The sequence below is a fragment of the Cryptomeria japonica genome, chromosome 10 (genome assembly GCF_030272615.1).
Source record: "Cryptomeria japonica chromosome 10, Sugi_1.0, whole genome shotgun sequence".
NCBI classification, from domain to species: Eukaryota; Viridiplantae; Streptophyta; class Pinopsida; order Cupressales; family Cupressaceae; genus Cryptomeria; species Cryptomeria japonica.
Window position 1 is genome coordinate 484,305,001 of NC_081414.1, and position 20,465 is coordinate 484,325,465.

The following is a 20,465-nucleotide window of genomic DNA, read 5'->3' on the forward strand; positions in this document are numbered from 1 at the left end:
AAAGACAAATGATAATTCTGAGAGATGATCTGACTATTGCAAGTGAGTATAAATAAAAATTCAAGATTAGTTCAGCACAACTAGATGAGTTGTTGAAGAGACAAAGGCAGAATGGAGATTCCAGTGGACTTAGATTTGAACAAGGACAGAGTTTCGGTACTGAAAAATGAAGATCAAAACCTTAAGGCACCGGCAAGGCAGTTTAATGCTTATAAATTTAATGGTAGATTCTTTATTTGTAATAAATTTGGTCACATGGCTAGGCAATGTAGAAACACAGCAAATCGGAACCCTGGGTTTGCTCCCGGTCAATGTTCTAAATGTAATAAGTATGGTCATAAGACAAAAGATTACAGAATGAATGTTAAGTGTTATGCATGTGGAAAATTTGGACATATGGCTAATCAGTGCAGGTCAAGCAATTACACCGATTTTAGCAAAGCAATTCAAAAGAACAATGTTACATGTTATGCATGTAATGAGGTTGGACATATTGCTAAGTTGTGTAGAAGAAGAAATCCACCAGTTGGTAATAGAGGATCAAATGAGAAAGGAAAAGAGAAGGTTAATGAAATCTGGCAAGATCATACCCAGAGATGGATCAGGAAGACTGAAGAACAATCAGTAGATGGTAATGCACTGGTTTCTCAACCGGTAGAGGAGGTTGCTCCTGCACCGACAAGAAGATCATCCAGTTACTAAGGCAGATGCCTTAGGGGTAGGCAAAATTTATGAAGATGTTGCATATGCCCCTAGAAGAGATTCTAGAAGATGTTCCAGACATTGGAGATGCTTATCCAGCATGGAGATTTTTGATTGATATATAAGTCATCGATGTCAATGAAAGATTAGGGTTTCTTGGAGGATAAAAGGTTGAATTCAATTCATTTCTGATCACTTTGCATTCAAAGAAATTCAGAGGAAGTCTAAGGCAAATCAGAGCGATTGATATCATCTTGAGAGATTTCACTGGTGATTGGAAGAGGTCTTTAGGATTTTTCATTGGTTTACTGCAGGTTGGACAACGTTCGGAGAAGAAAGTTTCAAATGATCAGGTCAACAAGATTACCAGCCCAACAGCAGACAAGTGGTCAATGAGGATCAGTATTATCACCGACATGGATATCAGATTCGAAAGCATGGTCATTGGTTACAAGGTAACACAATCAAACCGACTAAATTGTTTCTATCTCCTGCATTTATGCAACTCATAAAATGATGAGGGAGAATGAGAAGTTGGATCTATGTGGTTGGATGTTGGATGAAATATTGATAAACCTAGGAAAGATTAAAGGAGAAAAGAAAAGAACATTCCAGTATGGTAGCCTAATTGTCTATTTAATGCTATTTTTCATCAATGAGACTCCTGGTTTTGGGAAGAGAAAATGGGCATTTGATATCCCGATAGGGAGGCAGCTAAAATAGTCAATTGCTACATTAGGTAGTCAAAGAGATGGAAAAGTGTGGGGTTATTTTAAAGCATTTCAAAAGGCTATGAATTCTAGGATGAGGGTTCCCAAGAACATTGTTGAGAAGTATTCAACTGACATATGCTTCATGGTCAAGAAAGATGAAACTTTGATGGAAGTTATTACACCTCGAAAGATTTGGATTGAGGAAATGGGTTATGAAGTTGATGCACAAATTCTTGATGTTTATGCACAAATGATAATTGATACATCGATAGATGAAACTATAAAAACCTTTGGCACTGCTAAGCAGAAGATGCAAGACGTTGAAGCAGGAAGGAAGGCAAGGAAGTTTGTTGAAAAGGTTTCACAGGACATCAAAGCATTGATTCATGTTGTCTCAGAGAAAGCCGGGAAGAGAAAAGAACCATAAATGTTCATTGAACCTATTGCGGCTGAATCTCCATCTAAGGATGACACACCCTTGGCATTCAAAAGGGTATTAAGGAAGAAAACTGAAGAAACTAAGGTAGAGGATAAGAAGCAACTGGTTAGGAAAGTTACTTTCACGGTACCGACACAGAAAAGAACACCTAAAGAAACACCTTTAGCCCCATCCAAAACTAGATGGTGAAAGAAGAAGGATGGCATTGGTCTTGCACTTGAATCTAGTAATGTAACTATCATTCCACCAAAGACTTGTGCAGAGTTAGTTGATGAGATTACTAAAGATGGTATGTTAAAGAATGTACATTTTTATTATGAACATTTAGATAACGATGAACAAAGAGAGGTAGAGGAATCAGTTTTGTTGTATTTGGATATCTATAAGAAAGCCTTGATAGAAATTGAAAACCAAATACCGACACAGTTGTATGATATATTAGATGCTAGAAGACTATGAATAATGTAAGAAGACAGGCATATAAAGATACAAGAGTTGTTATCTATTTGGGTTTCTATTTCTCCTGAGGAGATGGATAAGACACTTGAGGTTGCAGATAGGAAAATCTTTAACAACAAGCATAGAATGATCAATCTTATGTTGGGTAGAGTAAATGATATAATCAAGGAGACCCACAAGGCATGGGTTAAGTTCTTTGAAGAGAACCGTGGTTTTTTATATTTCACCAGAACCAAAGAAAGATACTACAGACATCCCGGTTGAAGGAAAAGGAAAGGGTACCATGGGTACTTCACCCTCAATTTTGAAAAACATTAAGATAGTGGATATTGAGCCCCCAGTAGATACAAATGTATAGATAAATATTGAGATACCGGTAGTTACAGAGAGTGTAAAGGTTGATAATGTACAGGTTTCTAATGTTGAGGATAATCCTCCTCCTGATACAAATGTACAAGATGAGGTTACAATTCTGAGGGAGGAACCGATAATTACTGTGACTGCACCAAGTGGCAAAGCCATCGGTGCAAGTGAGGAAGATATAAAGGTTAAAACATCAGAGGAGAAGAAAAGAGAATCCAATAGGGAGCCGATAGTGAGTCCATCATTGTTGTCAATTGACACCTCGCAGGTTGAAAAGAAAAGCATAACCGAGATGAGTTCTACTAAACTCATGATGATGGTTGCACAAAAAAATGTTGAAGGAAGGATCTATAGATAAAGGGGTTATTGATTAGTCTATCACTATTTTTCATAGACTAGTCCCAGAGTGTAAGTTTGACATAGAAACAAGCCCATCCGACAACCTTAAGACAATCACTGAGAACATTTCAAAGGATTTTCAATCCTTGTAGCAGATATCAAACCGGAAAGCACTAGAGAGGTTCACACGGGTAAAAGAGCTACATTTGATCAAGTGATTGAGTCTGAGTGGAAGAAGATTAATGATAAGTTGAAATTGACAGATAATGCATTGAGGCAATGTACTAATATCTACCGAGTATGCTATAATACAAGTTTTCTCACAATTGAGATAGATAAAAAGATTAAGGATATTTGGGAGGAGGTTGCAGGTATAGCCAATTCTTTTGATGGAATGAATTTATTAACTACATCTATAGATGGTCAAATTTTGGTTTTGGAAGCCCAATTTTTTGCTCTTGAGAAGGAAAAAGATAAAATCATAAGGAGAGCCAAAAGTCTTAGAGGATTGGTGAGTCCCTGGTTGGATTCACTTAGTGTAAATAAGGAGTGTATAGATCTGGTTGGTAAGCACACACCCCCAGAGCTTATGAGAAAGTGTCATTTGCCCATATGCTAAATGGACTTGTATCTATATCCGACACTTTCAAATCAGGTTGGGATACCTATCTAGAGCTATTGGAGAAGGCCTATCCAAATATTTTCAAATACATTTAGCTCCGGTAAAGTATTTTGGGACATATTCATTGTACAATCTTTCATTCTTCATCCCGATTTTTGGCTTTTTGGTTTTTTTTTATGGCATTGATGTCAAAGGGGGTGTGATATAGATGTAAAAATGAAAAGGGATTTGTATACATTAGGGGGAGTATAGGTGGAAAATTATGAAAGTATGGAGTATTTTGTATTGATGGATATTCAGGTCAAGGGGAGTAGGTTCAGGATGAAACCAACAGTTGGAAACCATGACCATTTTTCACATGAGTGTTGCCATCAATGCCAAAGGGGGAGATTTTTGGCAATTGACACTCAATTGGTTGGTTTCAATATGTTGTCATTGATGGCAACATGGTAGTTTATTCCGGCTTCATATTTTGGGTTAGTTGTGTACCGATAGACACTTTACAGACACTACACCAACACCGACACTGACAGGTTGGAAGGAATTCTTTGATTACTAGAAATGCAAGATGACATGGTTTAGAATCAGGTTATCGGTATTGGAGGACAACATCTTTTGGATCCAACATCGAAAATTGTTTTTGACATTCATATATTTATGTTATCTAGCCGACATGTATATTCATATAGTAATTATCTTTGTAAGTCGATATAAGGCATGATAAATTGTAAAGGGTATATAGGCCAGTTGGTTAGTTCATTTTGAAATATGAGATAGATGAGAATATGTATAAGGAAAGAAATAATGAGGGAGATGCGAAATATATGAGAGAGATTATGTATGCGAGGATATTTTTGTAAAGGGTTATTTCGGTATAGGGTTAAAGGTTTCAGACCGGAACAGATAGAGCTTAACCGAAACTGTATTCAGGCATAGAAGATGTTATCTTTGCAGTTCAATCATTTCTCCAAATTGTAGTTTGGATTTGTATGTAGTCAATGAGGCCCCTTTTGTGATTGAGTAGTGTTCTCTAGGTTGTAAGCCTTCCTGCAAGTGCAGGTAATATCTCTTCATATGGCTAGTGGATTGATATTGTGGGTCACAAATCCCACCGTGGTTTTTCCTCTTTGAGAGGTTTTCCACATATAATTATGTGTGTTATGGTATTCATTTATGTGATTGTCTTATTGGTTGCTTTACTTCTTTCAATTCTATATGTACCGGTATACCGGTTGGTGTATGCATGTTTTAATAAGGTTAAAATTGATCATTCTGGTAGAACACTGATTCAACCCCCCTCTTAGTGTTCTTGGATTCCAACATATACAACAACTTATACGATAATATATCATGAAATAAATAGAGAAGTGAAAGGAAATTGCAACGTCATATCATGCTCACGAATGAGTGATATGGCATCGTCCCTTATCATGAACGCAGTAGAAGACACTCATAATCAACAAGCACTATCATAGTCATCATCATCATAAGATAGGGTTAGTACATGTACAATCTCATCAATTTAACATAGAGAAAATATGAAACACACATAGAGATGAGCACACATAACAATCATCAAAGAGTAATCCATCATCACAATAGTAGAAATGTCATCATCCATATGTAATCATGATGTCAAACACAATATAATATGTCTAATATCCATAGAGAAGCATCTAAAACATAGATAAATCTATAAACACCTAGTCAAAGCATCACAAAATAGTCTAAGCTTCGCTAGTATAATCTATCAATGCTCAAAAAGGAAAGATGAATTAGGGAGGGGCACTACAAACAAACACATGTAAATCATCAAATATAGGTTCATCATCAATATAGTCCAAGATGTATCAATCATCCTCATAAGTCATCAAATAGAATATGTCCATATAAAGTATCTAGCATCATCAATATCATCTGAGATAGAAATCAAGGAATCACATAAGAGTCTATATATGTCTATCGATGCATAAATCAAAATGCAAGTCTAGGAGAGACCAATGTCAAAGAGACTATCAAAGCGTAAATCTAAAAGTGTCTATCACATCCTCTCACAAAGGATGAGTCAGGGAGGGGCACTACATAGCATAAATACTAACATGGTTTGGGATTTGGCTTAATTATCTTAATGAGGGGATTAGAAGGTGGTTTGTAGGAATCACATAATTAGCCTAATTAATCATGAATTAATTGAGCTAATTAAGGATTGGGAATAAAATTGGAATATTTTCTAAGGCTAAGTTTGATTTATTAAAATAAATCAAACTTTAGGAGAGAATGAGAAGGAGGTTATTAATTAAATATTATTAATTAAATATGATTTAATTAATTTAGGGACAATAATAGGATAATATGATTAATTAAATATAGATTTAATCAATTTTATTCTAAAAATTTATATGAGATATTCTCTTTCATGCACAAGGACATAAATTTAACATAACTACAATTAATTATATTAATAAATGGGTTGAGGTTTCCCCATTGAAAACCACCACAACCTCAAATACTATGCTTTTATTATAAGAAAAATCATTGTACGATTTGAACCACCTACACACACACACACATGTATGTATGAATATATGTATACATATATACATACCTATAAATACATACATACATGTATATGTATATATCTATATATGTGTGTTTATAGAAGTATATATGCATATATATCTATATATGTATATACTAAATGCAAGTAGTTTAAACTATTCTAAATTTAGAGATAAATTTTTCAATAAAAGAATTCAAGAATAGATTAAGAAGAAATAAAAATTCTTCAAGTTGTGATAAAATTTACAAAGAATAGATAACAACAAACATTTTTCAAGAAACCAATTTCAATAGTATATACTTAGCTCATTGAAAAGAAGTGAGAATATGCTTAAATTTATAGAATTTGAAAAAGACAATAGGCAGTTGAGATCTAATGGTGAAGAATGATTGAGAGGGCTTCCCTAAGATTGGAGGGTTGTGATGGATGTTATTGCAATATAAAGTATTAGGATACACTTATTGAATTTGATAAGAGGTTGTAATCATGAGGGATTTAAGGGTCATGCACACCTAAGACACCTTTATTCTTGAGGTTGGCAACGAGAATATTGGAACCATAAGGGGAAGTGTTCTTAGGCATCATTTATTCTTAGAATAGGTTGAGGGAAATAGGTATAATCAAATAATAATATTCAATTAATTTAGTCATGTGTGAGGTGGACAAGTAGGTATAAAATGGTAATTATTATTTATTTTTATGATGTGAGATTGAAAAAGGGGATTAAATATTTAATTAATAAGATTATTCAATTATGAGTGACTTTAGATGAAGGAGACTTGCCTAGGTGATGTGTTTGGTAGATTAAGACTAAATACAATAGAAAAATGTTTAGATGTCTATATCTTCTTGTCAAAATTTGAATTAAATACCTTTATCAATCTCTATCAATTTATATATACATATTATTTTTAGATTTTTTTATAAATCCAACAACTATATCTAAACTGAGTGCACATTAATTGCTTTAACTTCATTCAATGAACCAAAAAATCAACTAGATTTAAACTGAATGCACATTAATTGATTTAACTTCATTTAATGAACCCAATAATTTAAAAAAAGACTACTTAAAAAAACTTTAAATTAATATTATACCCTGCCCATCTCAATCTCATATATTAGACTTGCAAATCTTTTTCTTGAGAAGAATTTAATTTAGAATTTGATTCTTGTGTTGGCCTATTTTAATTGCAAATGCTCCACAATATCTTTCCACCTTTCATTTATTTCAATTTTTGTTGCGGTTGGCTTTGTCCATTCCAGAAAATTTCCGCAATTCTATGAAAACTTGGCTTCCTCTTCTATTAAACTTCACACATAACACGTTGTTTACATTCTCAAATTGGAATTGTGCTATAAATATTTATTTATTTTTAGTATAGATAAAGTATAAACTATTATTGCTGTTTGACTATGTTTAAATAAAGTATTCATTTTAATCTTTGAAAAGGGTTTCCTTATAATAAATTAGAGTTTCTTGAGTAACTATCGATGGAATTGTAAGCATGGTTAAAAAAGTTTGATGGAAGATGGAGGATGATACAGCAGACCACATACGTACTTGGTTTCCTCCTACGTTTAAATATGCATATGCACTTAAACATTATTGTGTTGATGTCAATCAATTGAACTTCAAGGTGGACCTTACCTTCATATTATTATATTACAGTGTTTTACATTTGATATTAAAGATGAAATAAATGTGTATAGTTTTGATATTATTCTTTTGTTTTTAGACTAATAATATGTAATATTAAAATAATTTGACATTATAAATTTTAAGAGAGTTTTCCTCATATTTGGTAGAGGTGTAAAACAACATAATGTAAAGGACCACTTAGTTTATTTGAGAAAAAAAAATCAATTTCTTTTTTTTTTTGGTTCTAAATAGATTGATTTAAATCTATAGTGTATTCCCTTCAACTTGATCACTTTTCTAATTCTAAACCTTTAGATAAATATTTTAGGTGTTTATATTAATGTATAATTATTTCACCATTATTGAAAATTGCTTGTGCATTGAATGATTATTTTTTATTTTGTAGAGACCATATCTTCATCTAATGAACCAAAATTAAGATAAGAATTTCTAAATTGTTGGCCAATGTGTTTATTTATGAAAGATAAGATTGATTTTACCACGAGTGAGGTGATTGTAAAATATTGAAAATTGGTTAGTGTTTATCCCATACAAAGTACCAAAGTTATACCTCAATTCTATATGATTTTAATGAGTTATTTGAGTGGTGTTATGAGGACATGGCAGATATTTCTCATGGTATTCTTATGCACAATATATTATATTGGTTAAACAAAATATTATAAAAACACATTCTAAATATCTTTACTAGTCTAATAAGAGATTCAAAAGCTACTAATTGGGTTAATATGACCTGTATATTATTCACATTGGACTCTTAACATTGTTCTCAATGAAAAATTCAATAGAAAAATGTTTTTGATTAAAAAATAAGTGAGAACAAGGGCACTGACCCTTTACATAGCTGAACTATCGAAAATAATAGCACTGAGACAACACTATAACAACAAATAACAACAACTATAAAAAAGGAACCAAGTCTTTTTTGCAATCAAAAACAACAATAGGAAAGGAAAACAAACTACAAAGGTGCCATGTGCACCCTTGAGGCCTCCATAGTACTGCTCCATTCATTAGACAGAAATTTGTAGAAGCTCCCAGCCTCCAGCTTGTCCTCCTCGGTGTTAGCATGGTGTTCCCTCAACAGAGAGAGGGTGAGTGAAGAGCTGCGAGAACCTGCATATAAAATTTGTTCAGGCCCACCATTTGGGCTTCCCAAGCCGCCATTTTGTCCTTTAGCTGATTAATCTCCTACTTGATAGACTGCAGATCTAGGATAGGGCCTAGATTTTTAATTCTCTGTGTAATATCTGAAACCTCTGTGCTCAGCTTTTCCATTTGTTGTATCATGGGGGCCTCCTTGGGGACCTCAACAGTCTGATCAGTTTCAGTAGTCTCTTTCTACTCGCCACTAGCAATGGGGTTATTAATGTCTTTAATCAGGTCCATCAACGGTATAGAATACATCACCTACTCAGCCAAGGTTAAATCCGCTTCTAAATTTCTGGGATCCAGAGCGTTGTTGTCAGGGTTTTCCACATCCATAAGGCCTAGAGTGTCAGGGGCCATATCTTTATCATCAATGAGTTCCTGGGTTTTCCTTTCTGAAGTAGTAATGTCAACAACAACAAAAGTGGTTGAGACTGTTAGTTCTGATACTTAATGTAAAGTACAGATGCCAATAGCTAACAAGATGAGAGGGGGCGGGGTGAATCATACAAACTTAAACTTCCATAAAATCAACAGATTCAACCTCGGTAACTTATACTTCAGCAACTTAACCAAAAATTGTTAAACATGCAAACTTATGAACACAAAATCATAATAACACTCATAACACCAGATTTAACGTGGAAACCCAAATAGGAAAAAACCACTGTGGGATTTCGGACCCACTAAGAAATATACTCTTCTAGAGTATGCTCGGTTAAAAGAAAATCTTGTTAAAGATTACAAACACATTGCTAGATGTGACCCAGTTAAGGGATTTCCCTCAGATTTGTTAGGATCTTCACTTTGTTAGAAGTGACCTTGTTAAAGGATTTCAAACACTCACTTAGAATGTTACCTTGCTAGAGGGTTTACATATAAGACTGTTAAGTCCACTCGGTTAAGAGATTTTCTGTCACTTACAAAATAACAGTAATAAAATCTATCTGCAACTTTACATCAAAAATGCTAAAGCAGATTCTTATTTTCTCAAAACAATCTAGTCATAGGACTTATCTTGTCCCTCTACTGGGCTCTCTACTCTTTTATTCAAACAGGTCTTCAAGCTTATGTGCTTGGTAATCACTATGTAGCATCCCTGTGCATACACTTGCCCGCATACCTTGTTTATTAACAATTCCTTATTTATAAACAATTGCTAACCTCTAAATCTCCTTGATCACATTTTCCATGATCAATCTTAGTCATCAGATCTTCAAACTTGACTAGGTTCAATGTATCCTTCCGATCTAAAAATGTTTTACCTTACCTTGGGACTTGCATTCCTATCCTGGAACTTGCATAAGGTTATTGGGGTTCAATCTGCGCTGTAGATCTTCCTGTCGATTTTCCTTTGCCATAGATCCTTAACAAACTTCATACACGACATACCAATCATTTATACATCTCCAGCTAATCATTTTCCTTCATTAAATAATGCTTTTATCCATCCCATGCACACTGTCATAACTCAGTTGCAACTCGGTAAATACTAAACTTTACTCGATAGATATTTCACCTTCATTAACCGATATCGATAACCTTAGGGTTTACCGACTAGGTTCCTTAGGGTTTACTGACTAGGTTCATTGCTCAGTTGCATAGTATAGTATTAACCTTACAATCAACAACATATGTAGGATATCAAAACAATCTAAACATCATGATCTCATCATTTTCTAACTTGGTAATAGTTGCCCATTGAATAACTTATTCCTCCCTTTATTCATCACATTCTTTCTGTGTCTTTTACCGACATCTTAATTCTCTTCTAATCAATCTTCTCAAGATATGGCAACATCATACTGAATCAGATAATCAATTTCTTGACATCAATGACAAAATAATGGTATAAAGATAGTTATCATCCTTCTTTAGTTATATCAATAATCTTCAACAACCTTCTCAATATCCTTATTGAATATCAACAATCTTTCTTACTATAATGCCAACAATCTCCCCCTTTGGCATTGATGGCAAAAGCAACAAGATATTCAAATTGATTCAGATTCAGATTGTTGTTAGACTTCTCCTATTATCCTTGATCTGTTGTAGTCTAAAGTCTTCTCCATTTTTCATTAGGCTCCTGAGCTGTTGACTTGCATTTAGTCTTCTCCATTTTTGCAATCTACTCCCCTTGTCATTAGTCTTCTGTTATTCCCATCATTCAGGGTTTTATCATGCAGTCAACCATTTAGTCTTTCAACCATTTAGTCTTCTCCCCCTTTGACAATAATGCCAAAAGGTAAAAGAGCTAAATCATGATTTCTTCCTCTGTGAAGTGATTTGCCTTGCTGTGTAACATCTCAGTCTTGGTCAGATCAACTTGTCTCTATTCATTTTTTTTCTACACACCTTTAGGTGACCTCCTAAAGTGCGTAAATCAGCATCAATCCACACATAATATTCTGTAGATTCATCGAATTGATGCTTTCACCGAGCTCGGTCAGTGAGTAGAAGATAGGGGTAGGACCCCTAACTTGCTTGTGAGATACTCAAAAATGTCCCTTGGCAGTGGCTTTGTGAAGATGTCTGCTAATTGCTCCTTTGAATTGATATATTCCAGCACAACTTTCTTCTCTTGAACTTCTTCTCTGAGATAATGATACTTTATAGATATATGCTTTGTCTTAGAGTGCATCACTGGATTCTTTGAAATGTTAATGGCACTAGTATTATCACAGAATATAGTTACTGGCTCGGTAACTTTCTCATTTATACCTTCCAACAGTTGTTTGATCCATGCTATATTGGTACAATTCAATGCTGTAGCAACATATTCAGCTTCTGCTGTAGATTGAGAAATACATCCTTGTTTCTTATTAAGCCAACTTACTAGTCTTTCTCCCAAAAAGAAAGCTCCACCACTTGTGCTTTTCCTGTCATCTATGTTGCCTACCCACTCATCATCAGTATAAACTTTTAAATCAAAATTATTTCTCTTTTCATATACTAAGCCATAATCTTCAGTGCCTCTCAGGTATCTGAAAATTCTCTTGATTGCTATCATATGAGTTTCCTTGGGATCTACAGAGAATCTTGCTACAATACCTACTGCATGTGCTATATCCAGTCTACTATGCACAACATATTGCAATTTTCCAATCATAGATCGGTAAAGTGTCTCATCAACATATGCAGATTCATCATTCTTTGATAATTTACAGTTAGTAGTCATAGAAGTACTTACTGGTTTAGAATTCTCCATTCCAAATTTCTTCAAGATTTCCTTTATATACTTGGATTGAGTAATTGAAATATCATCTTTCATTTGCAATATCTGTAAACCTATAAAATACTTTATCTCACCAATTAGTGACATCTCAAATTCTTTGCACATTTCATTTCCAAAGTTCTTGCATAAGGAGTCATTTCCACAAAATATAATGTCATCAACAAATATGGCTGAGATCAGTATTCCATTGTCCTCATCTTTCTTCATGTACATATTGTTGTTTTCACTTGTCCTTATAAAACCAATCTTGATTAAATAAGAGTGCAATCTTTCATACCATGCTCTAGGTGCTTGTTTCAGACCATATAAGGCTTTGTTCAGTTTACATACTTGATCTTTACTCTTGTCTTCAACAAATCCTTGAGGTTGTTCAATGAAAACTTCTTCTTCTAGTATACCATTCAAAAATGCAGATTTAACATCCATTTGATATACCTTGAAATTTTTGAAAGCAGCATATGCCAACAATGTTCTTACTCCCTCAAGTCTAGCCACAGGTGCAAAAGTCTCACCATAATCTATTCCTTCTTCTTGGGCATAACCTTTGTAAACTAGTCTTGCTTTGTTGCAAATGACCTCACCTTTTTCATTTAGCTTGTTTCTGAAAATCCACTTAGTACCGATTACATTTTTGTCCTTTGGTCTTGGGATTAGTGTCCATGTGTCATTCTTCTTGATTTGATCAATTTCTTCTGTCATAGCATTTACCCAATCTTCACTGTTAAATGCCTCTTTCACTATTCTCAGTTCAAATTCAGAAATTAGACATGTGTTCTGTCTCAGTTTTTTTCTTGTCATCACTGGATCATCTTTATCTCCTATAATCTGACTTGATGCATGGTGTCTTCTGACATACTTGTCTAATATAGGCTCGGTAGGTTCTGTATGATCTTCTTCATCACTTGGTAACTGGACATTATCTTCATTTTCTTCAGCAACTTTCTTGGTAGGACTTCTCGGTTGAACATAAACAAATTCTTCATAATCTTCTGGTTCTTTGGAATTTCCTTCATCATTTCTTTCTGCAAATTCATCAATTGTCACATTTGCACTTTCCACTATTTTGTTAGATTATTTGATCAGACATTTAAATGCTTTACTTCTAGAAGAATAACCAAGAAATGTTCCTTCTTCACTTTTCTAATCAAACTTTCCATTTCTGTCATCTTTGTGAACATAGCATCTACTTCCAAAGATTTTAAAGTAACTTACATTAGGTTTCTTGTCATACTAGATCTCATATGGTTTCTTCATAGTTCCTTTCTTCAGTTGAACTCGGTTCAGGGTGTAAACTGCAGTGCTGATTGCTTCTATCCAAAATGTTTGAGGTACCCTCTTTTCTATCATCAGGGTTCTTGCACAATCCACAATTGATCTGTTCCTTCTCTCGGCTATCCCATTTTGCTGAGGTGTTCTCGGTGCAGATACTTGCCTCTTTATACCATGATCATTGCAGTATAAGTTAAATTCATCAGAAGTGAATTCTCCTCCTCTATCAGATCTAAGACATTTCAGTTGTCTTCCTGTTTCATTTTCAACTCTTGTCTTGTACCGTTTGAACATTTGAAAAGCTTTTGATTTTTCTTTTAAAAACATAACTGACATCATCCTTGAGTAATCATCCACAAATAATATGAAATATTTATCACCGTAATAACTTTGAATTTTCATAGAACCACAAAGATTAGTGTGTACTAGATCTAAAATTCCTTTAGAAGTGTAGGACTTACTTGTAAAGCTTGATCTTGCCATCTTACCCATCTGGCATCCTCGACACATAGCATTCTCAGGTTTTTCAAGACTCGGTAGACCTCGTACTCAGTACTTCTTACTTATTTTGATCAGATTATCAAAATTTACATGACAAAACCTTTTATGCCATAACTAGGTATCATCTATCTTTGCATAAAGACACTTGTTCCGAGTTGAGTCAAGATGAAATGTATTACCTTTTGTTTGTGTCTCGGTAGCAGCTAACTTTCCATGTTTGTCATGAACTTTGACAATTCCTTTCTAAAATTCTATTCGGTATCCTATATTTTTTAGTTGTGCTACACTCAACAAATTGTATTTCAAACCTTCAACCCAATATACATCATCACATTTAGCATTGTCAAGAAGTGTTATAGATCCTTTACCTTTTACCGGACATGGTGCATCATTACCAAATCTTACATATCCTCGATCATAGTCTTCTAATTTAACAAACTTGTGTTGATCACCTGTCATATGATGTGAGCATCCACTATCTATGATCCAAGAATTATTATTATTTATGTCTTTCTATCTCTCTTTCTGAAGTCTCGGTGTCCTCTATATTGGTTATCTTTCTGCTTGTTATCTCGCTATTCTCTCTTTTCACTAGATTCTTTGTCAGGGCAATTATAAGCCATATGTCCTATTTTATCACAATTGAAACATTTTAAAGGTAGCTTTCCTTTATACTTACCTTTTCCTCTCGGTAACCTTTTAGCTAATAATGCTTCAAATTCTTTTTGCTTCTTGATTTTCTCATACAGTTTGTGCACTTTTTCCATGTTCTTGCGAAATCTTTCACTTGCTCCATTGTGACCCCCTTTAGAGTACTTACTCATTCTATCATTGTAATCATCAGATTCACCAATATGAAAAGAACTGAATGTAGATTCTTCTTTATTTACCGAAGACCCACTGTTATCAAAATTACTTAACTCAAATGCATGTAGCTTACCAATAGTAGCATCCAAAGAAACTGGCATGTTAGGTACAGATCTCAATTCATTGATTGTAGAGACTCGAATATCATAAGCTAGTAGAAGGGTTCTCAACAACTTACTTGTTATATCATTTTCTTCAATAGTTCCACCTGCTCCTTTAATTTGATTCAAAATATCCTTTAGTCTTGTACTGTATTGGGTTATGTTCTCACCTTCATTCATCCTCATGGATTCAAGTTGTCCTCTTAGACTATCTACTTTTGCTCTTTGAACATGTTCATCACCTCCATATATAGATGTGAGCTTAGTCCACATTGCTTTTGCATCATTGCAACCTTCTAGATCATTAAACTCTGAGTTGGTCAATGTTGATGTTATTTCAATCATAGCTTGAATATGTTCTTGCTTTGCTTTAATCTCTTCCAAGGTCACAGGGTTGGTGCTCAGTGTAATGCAATCATTCTCCAAATAATATGTTGCATATTCTCCAATTCCTAATAAATGTAGCTTCATCCTTTTCTGCCATGTGAAGAAACTTCACTTGTTCAGCTTCGATGCATCCCTTTTATACATCTTTGGATCTTTGCCTCAAGTACCTTTAAACTTTTTCTTCCGAAGTCCTTGGCTCTGATACCAATTGTTAGTTCTGATACTTAATGTAAAGTACAGATGCCAATAGCTAACAAGATGAGAGGGGGGGGGTGAATCATACAAACTTAAACTTCCATAAAATCAACAGATTCAACCTCGGTAACTTATACTTCAGCAACTTAACAAAAAATTGTTAAACATGCAAACTTATGAACACAAAATTATAATAAAACTCATAACACCAAATTTAACGTGGAAACCCAAAGAGGGAAAACCCATTGTGGGATTTCGGACCCACTAAGAAATATACTCTTCTAGAGTATGCTTGGTTAAAAGAAAATCCTGTTAAAGATTACAAACACATTGCTAGATGTGAACCGGTTAAGGGATTTCCCTCAGATTTGTTAGGATCTTCACTTTGTTAGAAGTGACCTTATTAAAGGATTTCAAACACTCACTTAGAATGTTACCTTGCTAGAGGGTTTACATATAAGACTGTTAAGTCCACTCAGTTAAGAGATTTTCTGTCACTTACAAAATAATAGTAATAAAATCTATTTGCAACTTCACATCTAAAATGCTAAAGCAAATTCTTATTTTCTCAAAACAATCTAGTCATAGGACTTATCTTGTCCCTCTACTGGGCTCTCTACTCTTTTATTCAAACAGGTCTTCAAGCTTCTGTGCTCGGTAATCACTATATAGCATCCCTATGCATACACTTGCCCGCATACCTTGTTTATTAACAATTCCTTATTTATAAACAATTGCTAACCGCTAAATCTCCTTGATCACATTTCCCATGATCAATCTTAGCCATCAGATCTTCAAACTTGACTAGGTTTAATGTATCCTTCCGATCTGAAAACATTTTACCTTACCTCGGGACTTGCATTCCTATCTTGGAACTTGCATAAGGTTATTGCGGTTCAATCTGCGTTGTAGATCTTCCTGCCGATTTTCCTTTGCCACAGATCCTTAACAAACTTCATACATGACATACCAATCATTTGTACATCTCCATCTAATCATTGTCCTTCATTAAATAATGCTTTTATCCATCCCATGCGCACAGTCATAACTCGGTTGCAACTTGGTAAATATTAAACTTTACTCAGTAGACATTTCACCTTCATTAACCGATATCGATAACCTTAGGGTTTACCAACTAGGTTCCTTAGGGTTTACCGACTAGGTTCATTGCTCGGTTGCATAGTATAGTATTAACCTTACAATCAACAACATATGTAGGATATCAAAACAATCTAAACATCATGATCTCATCATTGTCTAACTCGGTAATAGTTGCCCATTGAATAACTTATTCCTCCCTTTATTCATCACATTCTTTCTGTGTCTTTTACTGACATCTTAATTCTCTTCTAATCAATATTCTCAAGATATGGCAACATCATGCTGAATCAAATAATCAATTTCTTGACATCAATGACAAAATAATGTTATAAAGATAGTTATCATCCTTCTTGATTTATATCAATAATCTTCAACAACCTTCTCAATATCCTTATTGAATATCAACAATCTTTCTTACTATAATGCCAACAAGGACAATGGGGTCCCTAGTCATATTAACATTGTCAGCACCCCCATCAGGGGCCCCCAATTGTTTTGGGCCTTCCTCCTTATTGTCCCCAATGGGGTCCTCCTCGGAGTCCAGATTTTCAATAATCGGGGTCTTCTTCCCACGACCTTTGAAAGCAAGTCTAGAGGATCTCCTCTTAACCTCCGAATCTGGGGAGGGGTTATCATTGTTAGCATCTTCAGAGGAAGAATTGTCATCATAGACAATGCGTTTGCATTTAGCAGGGGTTTTACTCTTGCCCTTGGCCAGGGAGCGAGAAACAATGGGGGAGGCAGGGAAAGTTAAACTAGGGGAGGTCGATAGAGAAATAGTTGAGGTGTAGGGAGGCAGGGACATGCTTCTTGTTGCAAATCCCTCCTGGGGAAATTGGAAGAATCTAGGGAAAGCCAAAGACAGGGTTGTGAGCTGCTGGGAAATCGATATTGGGGGCTTAGAGAGCGAGAGATTCCTAGGGGGGCAGAGGGCCTCATGGAATTTGTACAACCTGTATATAAGACCCTGGTGGAGGAGGAAAGGAGGTTTATCCCCATGCTTGGGGTCCATAGTGTCCTTAACAAAGCTCTCCAAGGAGTACAGTAAATAAAATGGCAAGCAAAGCAAATCATTATTGTGGAAGTGATTGAGGAGAGGCAAATGGTAGTAGTAGAATACCTTAAACTTTCCTTTGATGGTAAAGTATTTCATGATCATGAGACAGATCATGTTCCATGGGTGCGTGAGCTCCTCCCGCACAAACCCACCTTGCAACTTGACAGATTCCTCACGGTTACAGAAGAACCGTTTCAAACCCTCACTGTTAGCCACGTGACTAGTGTACTTCCAGCGGCGGCCATCCAAGGTTAGCTTGGTAGCTTGGGAAATAGTCTCCTCACAAACATCAAAGGTAATGCTACCAACCGAGACCCACCTTCCAGACCAGGAGGAGGCGAAAGCAGCCGAGAGCTGCTCATCATGGCCCTTCAGGCAATCAAGAAAATCAACAATTCCACCTTCAACATAGAAGTTCCAAACAAGAGGGTTGTTTTTAAAATCATCTGGATTATCTGGTTCATATCTCACTCTGTCACCCCCCATTTTGTCCGCCAACAAAGCTTCCTTAGTCATGAAACAAAGGAAAATGCAGGGATTCTTCGAGAAGCTAACCCAATAGATAAAATGGTGAATGTACGAGCCCAACTTCAATAAATCGGGAATGAGCGAGCCCAGATTCAAAAAATAAGATATACAGTTGGGCGCATGGGAAAACAAGAAGTCACTTTTAGTAATGATTTGCTGGAAACGAGGCATTAAGCACCAACATAAATCAGCGGCAGCCAACACATTTCCAAACCTGTTGTACTTCATCATGGCTTTGCAAGCCCAAGTGAAGTGCCAACACATCAACACGTGCATCTGTAGACACTTAAAAATAATTATTTTAATTATTTTTAATTCCTCACATAATTAATTTATTAATTAATTATGCAAATTCTAATTCTCCTCAATATTAATTAATTATAATTAATATTGTCACTATAGTATGTGATTGATTTATTTAATAAATCAAACCCTCTTTTTATTCTTCTAAAAATTAGATCTTCTCAAATCCTCCTCTTAGATAATTAATTTCAATTAATTAGTTAACCTACATGATTCCTACAAATCTACTTCCTAATCCATCATTAACCTAATAAATTCTTCTAGAAACTCCCTAAACTCACTTAACCTTATTCTTCTAATTTTTAATTCCCTCCACTCATTCTCTCTCCTAGTCAAATCCTCCTACAAATCTTATCCCACCTAACCTTTCCTCTAATCCCCCTGTTAATGAGTTGCTAGTGGCTAATCATCATGATTAGCCACAAAGTCAACTCCTTGTCCCTTCCATCCAACTACTATCCTTAAATGCTCTTTTCCTAGGTGAAATCTCACATTCCTCTAGGCATCTCATCTCCCAAGGAATTTTTAATTCCTTCTTATTCCTCCAATCCCCATGATCATCCCTTTTTGAAGAATTTTAAATTATTCCTCCCTGTTCTTCAAGGAATGTCCCATCCCTTTCTCTTCTCAAGGCACATTGTACCTTGAGGAGTGTGGAGACAAGAAATGCCTTTAAGGCATATCTCTTGGTCTTCGCACCCTCCCTTGGGCATTGTGTGAGCTCACAAGAAATCCTAGCCCTCCATCTTGGGTCCATCCTAGCCATCCATTTTTCCTCTCCTCTTCCTATAAATTGAGGACTCCATCCCTTCATTCATAGTCTCTAAGTTTAGTAAGCTTATGCTATTAGTTTGAGCCTAAAAAATCACCATTGCATCCTTACCATGCCAAAATCATCCCTCATCCACACTTAGTAATCTCATCTATATCATTCCTCAAGATCCATTTTATCCATTTGTGCACAATATTGAAGAGCCATCCACATCAAGCAAGCAAGGAGAAAATCAACATCAAGTTGGAGGCACATTGGACGCACTTCAACTCCATCTAAGCTCCATTCGAAGGAGAAGGTAAAAAGATTGTGAGGTATATGCATCTTATTCATTTTTTTATGTGGTTTGAGTTATGTCTTTTGATTTCATGTGTTTTCATGTTTGATTTGCATGTTTACTATCTAATCCACCTCACTCTCCTTTTCACCATCTTCATTTTGGCACGCCCAGTGGGACCCACGTCCCTAAAAACTAACATTTTTTGTGAGTTTTTGTGAGTTGTGAGATGCAGATTCCGGAATGGCACGAGAGACTACAAATCAACGTGAGCGACTCAAGTTCAGCGTGAGAGAAAAACTGTTTTGAAGCATTCGTAAGCACATCAGCGTGAGCGCAAACGCATTAGCGCGACTGCTTTAAAACATTCAAAATCTTTTCCCGCCTTGTTTAATTTTTTTTTTTTTGCTTTCTGTCTGTCTTTTTGATGCCTACGCAGGCGCATTAGCGCGAGCGCAGTCTTTTCGGCGCGAGCGGTTTCTAATCAGCGTGACCATTTTTACAAAATTCCCTCTCTTAACCCCATTTCAATTTTTAAATTTGAATTTTGAAATTTTACCCGCTAACTTGTTCGGTCTCTGTTTTTTAGGATTTCGGCGCGAGCGCAGGCGTTTCGGCGTTTTAGTGCAAATGGTTTAGATCGGCGCGACATATAGGTATAAAACTCATGTGCACTCTGTGTTGATTTTATCTTTTTTTAATTGTTTTTATTTACTGTGGCATGTATGCAGGCCTTTCAGCGCTTGTGCAGGCACTTCAACGCAGTTGACTGCACTTCAACGTGTGTGTTGTATGTGCAGTGCAGTGGGTACTAATTTCTTTTTTTTAGTTTTGTAGTTTTAGTCAATCGTCCAAGACCTTAA